The sequence below is a fragment of the Triticum urartu genome, chromosome 3 (genome assembly GCF_003073215.2).
Source record: "Triticum urartu cultivar G1812 chromosome 3, Tu2.1, whole genome shotgun sequence".
Taxonomy (NCBI): Eukaryota; Viridiplantae; Streptophyta; class Magnoliopsida; order Poales; family Poaceae; genus Triticum; species Triticum urartu.
The window spans coordinates 298,158,444-298,171,579 of record NC_053024.1 but is presented as its reverse complement, the minus strand read 5'-3'; positions in this window follow the sequence as shown (position 1 = coordinate 298,171,579).

Here is a 13,136-nt window from a genome sequence, read left to right as displayed (position 1 = left end):
TCATGGAGCTCCTCCTTGAGCTTGGTTGCGTCACCTGCTCCGTAACATCGGCACCTGCAAACTGGTTTTGGAAGTATTTGTGAGTCACGGGGACTCAGCAATCTCACACCCGCACGATCAAGACTATTTAAGCTTATAGGTAGGGAAAAAGGTATGAGGTGGAGCTGCAGCAAGCGACTAGCATGTTTGGTGGCTAACATACGCAAATGAGAACGAGAAGAGAAGGCAAAAGCACAGTCAAACAACTATGATCAAGAAGTGATCCTAGAACAACCTACGTCAAAGCATTACTCCAACACCATGTTCACTTCCCGGACTCCGCCGAGAAGAGACCATCACGGTTACACACACGGTTGATGCATTTTAATTAAGGTCAACTTCAGGTTTCCTACAACCGGACATTAACAAATTCCCATCTGCCCATAACCGCGGGCACGGCTTTCGAAAGATCAATTCCCTGCAGGGGTGTCCCAACTTAGCCCATCACAAGCTCTCACGGTCAACAAAGGATATTCCTTCTCCCAAGACAATCCAATCAGGCTCGGCATCCAGGTTACAAGACATCCTCGACAATGGTAAAACATGTCCAGCAACACCGCCCGAATGTGCCGACAAATCCCGATAGGAGCTGCACATATCTGCCCATAAACGCGGGCACGGCTTTCGAAAGATCAATTCCCTGCAGGGGTGTCCCAACTTAGCCCATCACAAGCTCTCACGGTCAACGAAGGATATTCCTTCTCCCAAGACAATTCGATCAGGCTCGGCATCCAGGTTACAAGACATCCTCGACAATGGTAAAACAAGTCCAGCAACACCGCCCGAATGTGCCGACAAATCCCGATAGGAGTTGCAGATATCTCGTTCTCAGGGCACACTCAGATTGTCCAAACTTCCGGTAGGCCAGCCCAGAGTTTCCCCTGGTGGCCACCGGTCGCTGACAGGTTGGACCAACACTCAGAGGAGCACTGGCCCGGGGGGGGGGGGGGTTAAAATAATGATGACCCTTGAGTCTACAGAACCCAAAGGAGAGAAAAGGCTAGGTGGCAAATGGTAAAACCAATATTGGGCATTGCTGGAGGAGTTTTATTCAAGGCGAACTGTCAAGGGGTTCTTATAACCCAACCGTGTAAGGAACGCAAAATCCGGGAACATAACACCGATATGACGGAAACTAGGGCGACAAGTGTGGAACAAAACACCAGGCATAAGGCCATGCCTTCCACCCTTTACCAAGTATATAGGTGCATTAATTAGATAAGAGATATTGTGATATCCCAACAAGTAAACATATTCCAACAAGGAACAACATCTCCATGTTCCAACAAGGAACAAACTTAAATCTTCACCTGCAACTAACAACGCTATAAGAGGGGCTGAGCAAAGCGGTAACATAGCCAAACAACAGTTTGCTACGATAAGGTGGGTTAGAGGCTTGGCTTAACAATATGGGAGGCAGGATAAGCAAGTGGTAGGTATCGCAGCATAGGCACAGCAAAAGAGCGAGCTACTAGCAAGCAATGATAGAAGTGATTTCGAGGGTATGGTCATCTTGCCTGAGATCCCGCAAGGAAGAAGAACGAGTCCATGAAGAAGACAAACGGACGTAGTCGAACGGGTCCTCACAAACGCGACGTTATCGGAACCAACCCGAAGAAGCAACACCGGAAAGAAGCAAACAACATAGTAAACGACCATCACATAAGCATGGCACGATGCACAAACAAGGATGATGCATGTCCGGTTTAATGAAGCATGGCATGGCAAAGTGCACAAACAAACCTACAAATTAAGTGGAGCACAATATGCAACTACGTTGCATATTGACGAAACACCATGTGACTTATTTAGATCGATCTTGTTTATGTACACAACAGTATTAAATGTTGTTAAAACATGGCAAGAGTGTGAAGCAAAGTAAAACTACCTATCTAGTCAAGTTTAAATGAGGCCAGAACAACAAAGCAACAAGTCCGGAAACTCCTCGTGTGCATATTTTAGGTTTGGTACTGTTATTCCATAAACATAATTTTAGAGTTGTTAAACATGCAAAGAGATGCCACCATGTTAAACTAGGCAAAATTCTACCCCATTTACATATAAAGTTTGTTAAGTTTGGAGATATGGTTATTTAGTTATGAAATAAATCATTTTAGCAAGTTATTTAAGAAAATTTAAACAAACAACATTTTAAACATTTCAAACATGGATGAAAATGACATATTATGAAACTAGATGAAAAACTAAGCAACTTTCATGTTAATTTTGTTTAAATCCGATGCACGGTTGATGAGTTTTTATATGCATGAAGTGCAAGGGTTTTCTTGCAAATATGTAAAACCCTGGTTAATTAACAAATTCGCAGAACCAAAAAAAACAACCACTGGGCCTACACAGGGGGGGGTTTCGCGGCTGCTCACCACTGGTCCTTGGCCCAACTGGTGGAGAGGGAAGGCCTAAATGGGGCGATGCTGGGCCCGGGCGGCTGAAGAGAGCTGGTGCTGGGCCGTGCTGCGATCTGGCGCTGGGCCTCGCGAAGAGGGAGATGCGGTCAACGCGAGCGGTTGCCTCGCTCGTTCTCGTCTGGACGCAGGGGAGGCAGTGGCGCGATGCAGAGCAGCAGCAGAGGACTTGGTGGGGCGAGGGGCCACGGGAACTGGCCGGATCCGAGGCAAGGGTGGCGGTGGAAGGCGACGCAGGGCGGCAGAGCTCGCCGGGGATGTAGGGATCCAGCGCGAACGGGGCTCCTCTCGATCTCGGTGCTGCTCCACGGAGGGAGGATGGAGAGGACGAAGCAAGGTGGCAGGACTTGCGGGGACAAACCCGGCGAGGCTGTAGGTGGTCGTCGAGGTCGGGAACGGGCACGGCGATGGTGAGGATCTCTCCGACGAGGCAGGGCCAGGTCCAGTGGTAGGGGCTTCCATGGCGGCTCCAGGGTACCTGAGACAGAGAAGGAAGGATCGGGCATGAGAGAGAGAGGGAGGAGGAAGGAAGAGGAGAAGAGAAAGGCGCAATGGGGAATGGAGCTCATCTGCTGGTCCGGCAACTCGGACCTCTGCTGGACGCGGGCGTGGGGCTCCGGGTGAGCACCTTCTCGACGATCAAGGGGGCTTGCGAGGTTGGGAATTCGGTGGATCATGGGGAGGAGATGGTTGGCCCTTGCTAGAAACAATGGAGTTTGTCAGGGTCGGCTGGATCGGGAGGGATCCCGAGGAAAACGGAGTGGCAACAGCACACTGAAACAGAGGGAAAAGGTCTAGGGTTTGTCAAAAAGGGTAGGGATTCATCTGCTATAAATACCATGTGGGTTAGACTGTTTAAAAAGGTAGGGATTAGGGTAGGGCTATCTTGTCTCTACGATTGTAATCGGACGGCTGATAAAATTAGGTTAGGAGAGTCAAAGAAGAAACCGAAGATATTTTATAGATGTTAGGAGATGATCCGGACACAACGGTGGCGACGGTCCGGGTCAGGTTCGGGACAACTTTTCGGACGCGCGCGCGAGGAGGGCCGCGGGCTGACGAGAGAGGTTAGGTTGGGTCTGGTGGATTGTGAAGAGCGGGTTGGTCTGAGAGAAGAGGGGAGAGATGCAGCCCGGCACAGTTACGGTTTTCGGAGACAAAAACGTCGGACGTTAGACCGGCTATACTGCCGCTATAGTTATTCGTTGGGCATCAAACGATCTCCGAATGCGATGAAACTTGACAGGCAGTCTATCTACACTATAATAAGACCACACGCCAACTTTAAACCCATTCCGAGAAAATTTTCCGGCCACTTATAAAATAATATTTCGGACATGTCGCGGGCGCGTGCAAGTGTGTACAAAATAAAGAAGAATACCCCAAATGCTACACAGATCCCCGATCATCCCGAGTGGGCTCCACTACTGATCGACTAGAACGAAACAACACAAAGGACAAGATCTTCATGGAGCTCCTCCTTGAGCTTGGTTGCGTCACCTGCTCGGTAACATCGGCACCTGCAAACTGGTTTTGGAAGTATCTGTGAGTCACGGGGACTCAGCAATCTCACACCCGCGCGATCAAGACTATTTAAGCTTATAGGTAGGGAAAAGGTATGAGGTGGAGCTACAGCAAGCGACTAGCATGTTTGGTGGCTAACATACGCAAATGAGAGCGAGAAGAGAAGGCAAAAGCACGGTCGAACAACTATGATCAAGAAGTGATCCTAGAACAACCTACGTCAAGCATTACCCCAACACCGTGTTCACTTCCCGGACTCCGCCGAGAAGAGACCATCACGGTTACACACGCGATTGATGCATTTTAATTAAGGTCAACTTCAGGTTTTCTACAACCGGACATTAACAAATTCCCATCTGCCCATAACCGCGGGCACGGCTTTCGAAAGATCAATTCCCTGCAGGGGTGTCCCAACTTAGCCCATCACAAGCTCTCACGGTCAACAAAGGATATTCCTTCTCCCAAGACAATCCAATCAGGCTCGGCATCCAGGTTACAAGACATCCTCGACAATGGTAAAACATGTCCAGCAACACCGCCCGAATGTGCCGACAAATCCCGATAGGAGCTGCATATATCTCGTTCTCAGGGCACACTCAGATTGTCCAAACTTCCGGTAGGCCAGCCTAGAGTTGCCCCTGGTGGACAACGGCGGCTGACAGGTTGGACCAACACTCAGAGGAGCAATAGCCCGGGGGGGTTAAAATAATGATGACCCTTGAGTCTGCAGAACCCAAGGGAAAGAAAAGGCTAGGTGGTGAATGGTAAAACCAATGTTGGGCATTGCTGGAGGAGTTTTATTCAAGGCGAACTGTCAAGGGGTTCCCATTATAACCCAACCGCGTAAGGAACACAAAATCTGGGAACATAACACTGATATGACGGAAACTAGGGCGGCAAGAGTGGAACAAAACACCAGGCATAAGGCCGAGCCTTCCACCCTTTACCAAGTATATAGATGCATTAATTAGATAAGAGATATTGTGATATCCCAACAAGTAAACATATTCCAACAAGGAACAACATCTACATGTTCCAACAAGGAACAAACTTCAATCTTCACCTGCAACTAACAATGCTATAAGAGGGGCTGGGCAAAGTGGTAACATAGTGAAACAACAGTTTGCTAGGATAAGGTGGATTAGAGGCTTGGCTTAACAATATGGGAGGCAGGATAAGCAAGTGGTAGGTATCGCACCATAGGCATAGCAAAAGAGCGAGCAACTAGCAAGCAAAGATAGAAGTGATTTCGAGGGTATGGTCATCTTGCCTGAGATCCCGCGAGGAAGAAGAACGAGTCCATGAAGAAGACAAACTGACATAGTCGAACGGGTCCTCACAAACGCGACGTTATCGGAACCAACCCGAAGAAGCAATACCGGAAAGAAGCAAACAACATAGTAAACGACCATCACATAAGCATGGCACGATGCACAAACAAGTATGATGCATGTCCGGTTTAATGAAGCATGGCATGGCAAAGTGCACAAACAAACCTACAAATTAAGTGGAGCACAATATGCAACTCCGTTGCATATTGATGAAACACCACATGACTTATTTAGTTCGATCTTGTTTATGTACTCAACAATATTAAATGTTGTTAAAACATGGCAAGAGGGTGAAGCAAAGTAAAACTACCTATCTCGTCAAGTTTAAATGAGGCCGGAACAACAAAACAACAAGTCCAGAAACTCCTCATGTGCATATTTTAGGTTTGGTACTGTTCTGCCCTAAACATAATTTTAGAGTTGTTAAATATGCAAAGAGATGCCACCATGTTAAACTAGGCAAAATTACACCCCATTTACATATAAAGTTTGTTAAGTTTGGAGCTACGGTTATTTAGTTATGAAATAAATCATTTTAACAAGTTATTTAAGCAAATTTAAACAAACAACATTTTAAACATTTCAAACATGGATGAAAATGACATATTATGAAACTAGATGAAAAACTAAGCGACTTTCATGTTAAGTTTGTTTAAATCCCATGCACGGTTGATGAGTTTTTATATGCATGAAGTGCAAGGGTTTTCCTGCAAATATGTAAAACCCTGGTTAATTAACAAATTCGCAGAACCAAAAATAACAACCACTGGGCTGAAACTGTCTGGCCCAGCTACACAGGGGGGGGGTTTCGCGGCTGCTCACCACTGGGCCTTGGCCCAACTGGTGGAGAGGGAAGGCCTGCAGGGGGCGATGCTGCGCCCGGGTGGCTGAGGAGAGCTAGTGCTGGGCCGTGTTGCGATCTGGCGCTGGGCCTCGCGAAGAGGGAGATGCGGTAAACGCGAGCGGTTGCCTCGCTCGTTCTCGTCTGGACGTAGGGGAGGCAGTGGCGCGATGCAGAGCAGCAGCAGAGGAGTTGGCGGGGCGAGGGGCCACGGGAACTGGCCGGATCCGAGGCAAGGGCGACGGTGGAAGGTGACGCAGGGCGGCAGATCTCACCGGGGATGGAGGGATCTGGTGCGAATGGGGCTCCTCTCGAGCTCGGTGCTGCTCCACGACGGGAGGACGGAGAGGACGAAGAAAGGCGGCGTGACTTGCGGGGACAAACCCAACGAGGCTACAGGTGGTCGTCGAGGTCGGGAATGGGCGCAGCGATGGTGAGGATCTCTCCGACGAGGCAGGGCCACGTCCAGTGCTAGGGGCTTCCATGGCGGCTCTAGGGTACCTGAGACAGAGAAGGAAGGATCGGGCATGAGAGAGAGAGGGAGGAGGAAGGAAGGAAGAGGAGAGGAGAAAGGCGCAATGGGGAATGGAGCTCATCTGCTGGTCTGGCAACTCGGACCTCTGCCGGACGCGGGCGCGGGGCTCCGGGCGAGCACCTGCTCGGGACAGGATCGAGGGGGCTTGCGAGGTTGGGGATTCGGTCGATCATGGGGAGGAGATGGTTGGCCCTCGCTGGAAACGATGGAGTTTGTCAGGGTCGGCTGGATCGGGAGGGATCCCGAGGAAAACAGAGTGGCGGCGGCGCACTGAAACAGAGGGAAAAGGTCTAGGGTTTGTCAAAAAGGGTAGGGATTCATCTGCTATAAATACCATGTGGGTTAGACTGTTTAAAAAGGTAGGGATTAGGGTACTATGATGCGCACGTGGGCGACAGTTAGTTTCAGGCGCGCGTGCAGTTTTTGTTTTTTTTAAAGAATGCGATAAACTGAAAGAAAAAAATGAAAATAAAACTTTATATAGGCATATTATATATCAAAATTTTCAAAAAAAGATTTTCTACAAGATGAACATTTTCCTAGCATTAAATAAAATTCACACAAATTCAGAGAATTCAAAGAGTGCTACTGGTCTAATAAAATCCAATAAAAATCATTTTAGACATACCAGAATGAATTCAAATTTATTTATCTCCAATTTTCTGATGTAGGGAATCATGTTACCCTATTTTCCATATATTTTATTTTTGGGGAAAAATAATTTGAATAAAACTCAAATAACTCCAAATTGAAAATAAATTCAAAAAGGGACTTTAAATGTGATCTTTGAAACTCCCAACTCATATTTCATAATTTGAAGAAGTCATTTTATCTTCTCTCATGAAAATCATTGAGTTGCTTGAAGTTTGTGAATTAAAAATATTTCCAAATGAAATTCAAATCTTTTCAAAACCCTTTTCATATATTTAAATGGAAGAAGTCATGTCATCTTCTCTCGAGGGTTTTGTATTTGAAAAGAATTTGAATTCACGGAGATTAAAATGCAAAAGGTGAAAGTTTGGGAAAGTTTCAAATTTCACTCAATCAATCACACAACAATCAAACAAACAATCAATCTATCTATTTATTATAACATTCCAAAATTTAGAATTTTGGGATGTTACATCAAGGTGAAACAAATGACAATGCTAAGAATGAGATTGAGTGGCTAACTAAATAACTAAACACTCTTAAGTTAGCACATGAAACAACTCAAGAGGATCATAGAGAGCTCCTAAGAACTCATGGGATGCTATGCTTCAAGAACCTAAGTTTAGAGCTAGAGTATGAGTTCCTAAAAGCTATCAATGATGATCTTGGAAAGAAGATTTCTTCTTACATTTCCAAACGTCTCCTCTTGATTACTTATATACCACAAGTTAACCCTAGTAAAAAGAGCAAGAAAGATTCTTCTTCTAGTAGTGACAATAACCATGCTAAATCCAATATTGTTGCTTCTAATAATTCTCTTGATTCCACTAATGATTCTCTTAAAAAAGTTACACTTGAGCAAGAAAATAGCTTATTGAAGGGAATTATAAAGAAAGGTGTGTTTACAAGAGTCTTGCCGGGAGTAAGGAATTCGAGGAAATTGTACTCAAGCAAGGGAGACACCGGAAGAATCAAGGTGTTAGTTTTGAATGGAAGTTTGTCATCGGAAACCACGGCCACCTATGGGGCCATGAGCCCTTTTGGTTCGGCGGGGGGATGGTCATGTTTCACAAAGAGCGGAGACGCATAACACATCATGACAGAGATCACACGGGCAGTTTCACCCAGGTTCGGGCCACCATGAGGCGTAAAAGCCTACTCCTGCTTTGGTGGATTGATGGTGGATAATGGTGGAGAACATGGTGCTCTTGCCTGGCAGGGTTGCCATAGGGCGAGAGTGGCTACGCATGTATGAGTACACGAGGGTCCGAATCCTCTCTATGGTTGCCATGGGCCTCCTTTTATAGATTAAGGGGTCACCCCAGTGGCAAATCAGTCTTTTACACACTGATTAGATAGCTGAAGGAAATATGGCCTAGAGGCAATAATAAAGTTGTTATTTTATATTTCCTTATATCATGATAAATGTTTATTATTCATGCTAGAATTGTATTAACCGAAAACTTGATACATGTGTGGATACATAGACAAAACACCGTGTCCCTAGTAAGCCTCTACTAGACTAGGTCGTTAATCCAAGATGGGTAAGTTTCCTAACCATAGACATGTGTTGTTATTGGATGAACGGGATCACATCATTAGGAGAATGATGTGATGGACAAGACCCATCCGTTAGCTTAGCATGTTGATCGTTCAGTTTTATTGCTATTGCATTCTTCATGTCATGTACATATTCCTTTGACTATGAGATTACGTAACTCTCGGATACCGGAGGAATACCTTGTGTGTTATCAAACATCACAACGTAACTGGGTGATTATAAAGATGCTCTAAAGGTATCTCTGAAGGTGTTTGTTGGGTTGGCATAGATCAAGATTAGGATTTGTCACCCCGAGTATCGGAGAGAGGTATCTCTGGGCCCTCTCGGTGATGCATATCATAATAAGCAATGCAAGCAATGTAACTAATGAGTTAGTAGCGGGACGATGTATTACAGAACGAGTAAAGAGACTTGCCGGTAATGAGATCGAATCTCGGGCAAGTAACATACTGATGACAAAAGAGAATAGCGTATGTTGTCATTACGGTACGACCAATAAAGATCTTCGTAGAATATGTGGGAACCAATATGAGAATCCAGGTTCCGCTATTGGTTATTGGCCGGAGAGGTGCTCGGTCATGTCTACATAGTTCTCGAACCCGTAGGGTCCGCACATTTAACGTTCGATGACGATCTTGGATTATATGGGTTATGTGATTTGGTCACTGAATGTTGTTCGGAGTCCCGGATAACATCATGGACATGACGACTAGTCTCGAAATGGTCGAGATGTAAAGATTGATATACACGACGATGGTATTTGGACACTGAGAGTGTTCTGGGGGTACCAAGTACATATCGGGTCAACGGAAAGGGGTTCCGGGCACCCCCGACAAAGATATGGGCCTAATGGGCCAAGAGGGGAAACACATCAGCCAGCATGGGCTGTTGCGGCGCCCATATAGGCCGAAACTGGAGGGGAAGGAAAGAGGGGAAGAGAGAAAGGAAGTGGAGGGATTCGGCCTCCCCCTTCCTTCCTCAACCCTCCTACTTCCTTCCCCCACCGGAATTTATGGTAAGGGGGGGGGGCGAATTTGACTAGGGCCCCAAGTAGGATTCCTGCTACTTGGGCGCCCCCTTGGTTTCTCCCTCTCCCTCCCACCTATATATATGAGGGGGGAGGTGCCTAGAACACACAATAACATCCGGTATCCATGTGCGGCGCCTCCCTCCACAAATTACACCTCCTGTCATATGTTCGTAGTGCTTAGGCGAAGCCCTGTGTGGATCACTTCACCATCACCATCACCATGCCATCGTGCTGGAAAAAAATCTCCCTCGACACTTTGTTGTATCAAGAGTTCGAGGGACGTCATCGAGATGAACATGTGTAGAACTCGGAGGTGCCGTACGTTTGGTGCTTGATTGGTCGGAACGAGAAGAAGTTCGACTACATCAACCGCATTGTCAAACGCTTCCGCTTTCGGTCTACGAGGATACGTGGACACACTCTCCCCCTCTAGTTGCTATGCATCTCCTAGATAGATCCTGTGTGAGCATAGGAATTTTGTTGAAATTTCATGCTATGTTTCCCAACAATAGCAAATAGTGCTATCATACCTAAGTCTGCAGGCGGACAGAGCACGTTAAATACGCCACTTAGTGTCACATCACAGCGTGCCCGACAAGCCTCGTCGGGCTGTTTTGCCAGCTTTTCGCGCCTGCTTGCTTGACATGTCTTAGGACGGGTGTCATCTGGAGGTGTTTTCCATAGTAAGTGGCTGCCATGTCGCATGAATCGGCCACTTAGTCATATAACGCCCTCGATGCGGCTATATCTCCCACGTGTCGAAGCACGACTTAGAGGCATAACCGCATTGAAAGCAATGTCGCAAGTGAGGTAATCTTCACACAACCCATGTAATACATAAGGGAAAGAGATACATAATTGGCTTACAATCGCCACTTCACACAATTACATGAATAACATTACAATCCTCCAATACACTCATGGTCCGACTATGGTACCAAAATAAAGAAGACTACGCCAAATGCTACAAAGATCCCCGATCGTCCCGACTGGGCTCCACTACTGATCGTCTAGAACGAAACAACACAAAGGACAAGATCTTCATGGAGCTCCTCCTTGAGCTTGGTTGCGTCACCTGCTCGGTAACATCGGCACCTGCAAACTGGTTTTGGAAGTATTTGTGAGTCACGGGGACTCAGCAATCTCACACCCGCACGATCAAGACTATTTAAGCTTATAGGTAGGGAAAAAGGTATGAGGTGGAGCTGCAGCAAGCGACTAGCATGTTTGGTGGCTAACATACGCAAATGAGAACGAGAAGAGAAGGCAAAAGCACAGTCAAACAACTATGATCAAGAAGTGATCCTAGAACAACCTACGTCAAGCATTACTCCAACACCATGTTCACTTCCCGGACTCCGCCGAGAAGAGACCATCACGGTTACACACACGGTTGATGCATTTTAATTAAGGTCAACTTCAGGTTTCCTACAACCGGACATTAACAAATTCCCATCTGCCCATAACCGCGGGCACGGCTTTCGAAAGATCAATTCCCTGCAGGGGTGTCCCAACTTAGCCCATCACAAGCTCTCACGGTCAACGAAGGATATTCCTTCTCCCAAGACAATCCGATCAGGCTCGGCATCCAGGTTACAAGACATCCTCGACAATGGCAAAACAAGTCCAGCAACACCGCCCGAATGTGCCGACAAATCCCGATAGGAGCTGCGGATATCTCGTTCTCAGGGCACACTCAGATTGTCCAAACTTCCGGTAGGCCAGCCCAGAGTTGCCCCTGGTGGCCACCGGTCGCTGACAGGTTGGACCAACACTCAGAGGAGCACTGGCCCGGGGGGGGGGGGGTTTAAAATAATGATGACCCTTGAGTCTGCAGAACCCAAGGGAAAGAAAAGGCTAGGTGGCAAATGGTAAAACCAATATTGGGCATTGCTGGAGGAGTTTTATTCAAGGCGAACTGTCAAGGGGTTCCCATTATAACCCAACCGTGTAAGGAACGCAAAATTCGGGAACATAACACCGATATGACGGAAACTAGGGCGACAAGTGTGGAACAAAGCACCAGGCATAAGGCCGTGCCTTCCACCCTTTACCAAGTATATAGATGCATTAATTAGATAAGAGATATTGTGATATCCCAACAAGTAAACATATTCCAACAAGGAACAACATCTCCATGTTCCAACAAGGAACAAACTTAAATCTTCACCTGCAACTAACAACGCTATAAGAGGGGCTGAGCAAAGCGGTAACATAGCCAAACAACGGTTTGCTACGATAAGGTGGGTTAGAGGCTTGGCTTAACAATATGGGAGGCAGGATAAGCAAGTGGTAGGTATCGCAGCATAGCCACAACAAAAGAGCGAGCTACTAGCAAGCAATGATAGAAGTGATTTCGAGGGTATGGTCATCTTGCCTGAGATCCCGCAAGGAAGAAGAACGAGTCCATGAAGAAGACAAACGGACGTAGTCGAACGGGTCCTCACAAACGCGACGTTATCGGAACCAACCCGAAGAAGCAACACCAGAAAGAAGCAAACAACATAGTAAACGACCATCACATAAGCATGGCACGATGCACAAACAAGTATGATGCATGTCCGGTTTAATGAAGCATGGCATGGCAAAGTGCACAAACAAACCAACAAATTAAGTGGAGCACAATATGCAACTACGTTGCATATTGACGAAACACCACGTGACTTATTTAAAGCGATCTTGTTTATGTACACAACAGTATTAAATGTTGTTAAAACATGGCAAGAGTGTGAAGCAAAGTAAAACTACCTATCTAGTCAAGTTTAAATGAGGCCAGAACAACAAAGCAACAAGTCCGGAAACACCTCATGTGCATATTTTAGGTTTGGTACTGTTATTCCATAAACATAATTTTAGAGTTGTTAAACATGCAAAGAGATGCCACCATGTTAAACTAGGCAAAATTCTACCCCATTTACATATAAAGTTTGTTAAGTTTGGAGATATGGTTATTTAGTTATGAAATAAATCATTTTAGCAAGTTATTTAAGAAAATTTAAACAAACAACATTTTAAACATTTCAAACATGGATGAAAATGACATATTATGAAACTAGATGAAAAACTAAGCAACTTTCATGTTAAGTTTGTTTAAATCCGACGCACGGTTGATGAGTTTTTATATGCATGAAGTGCAAGGGTTTTCTTGCAAATATGTAAAACCCTGGTTAATTAACAAATTCGCAGAACCAAAAAAAACAA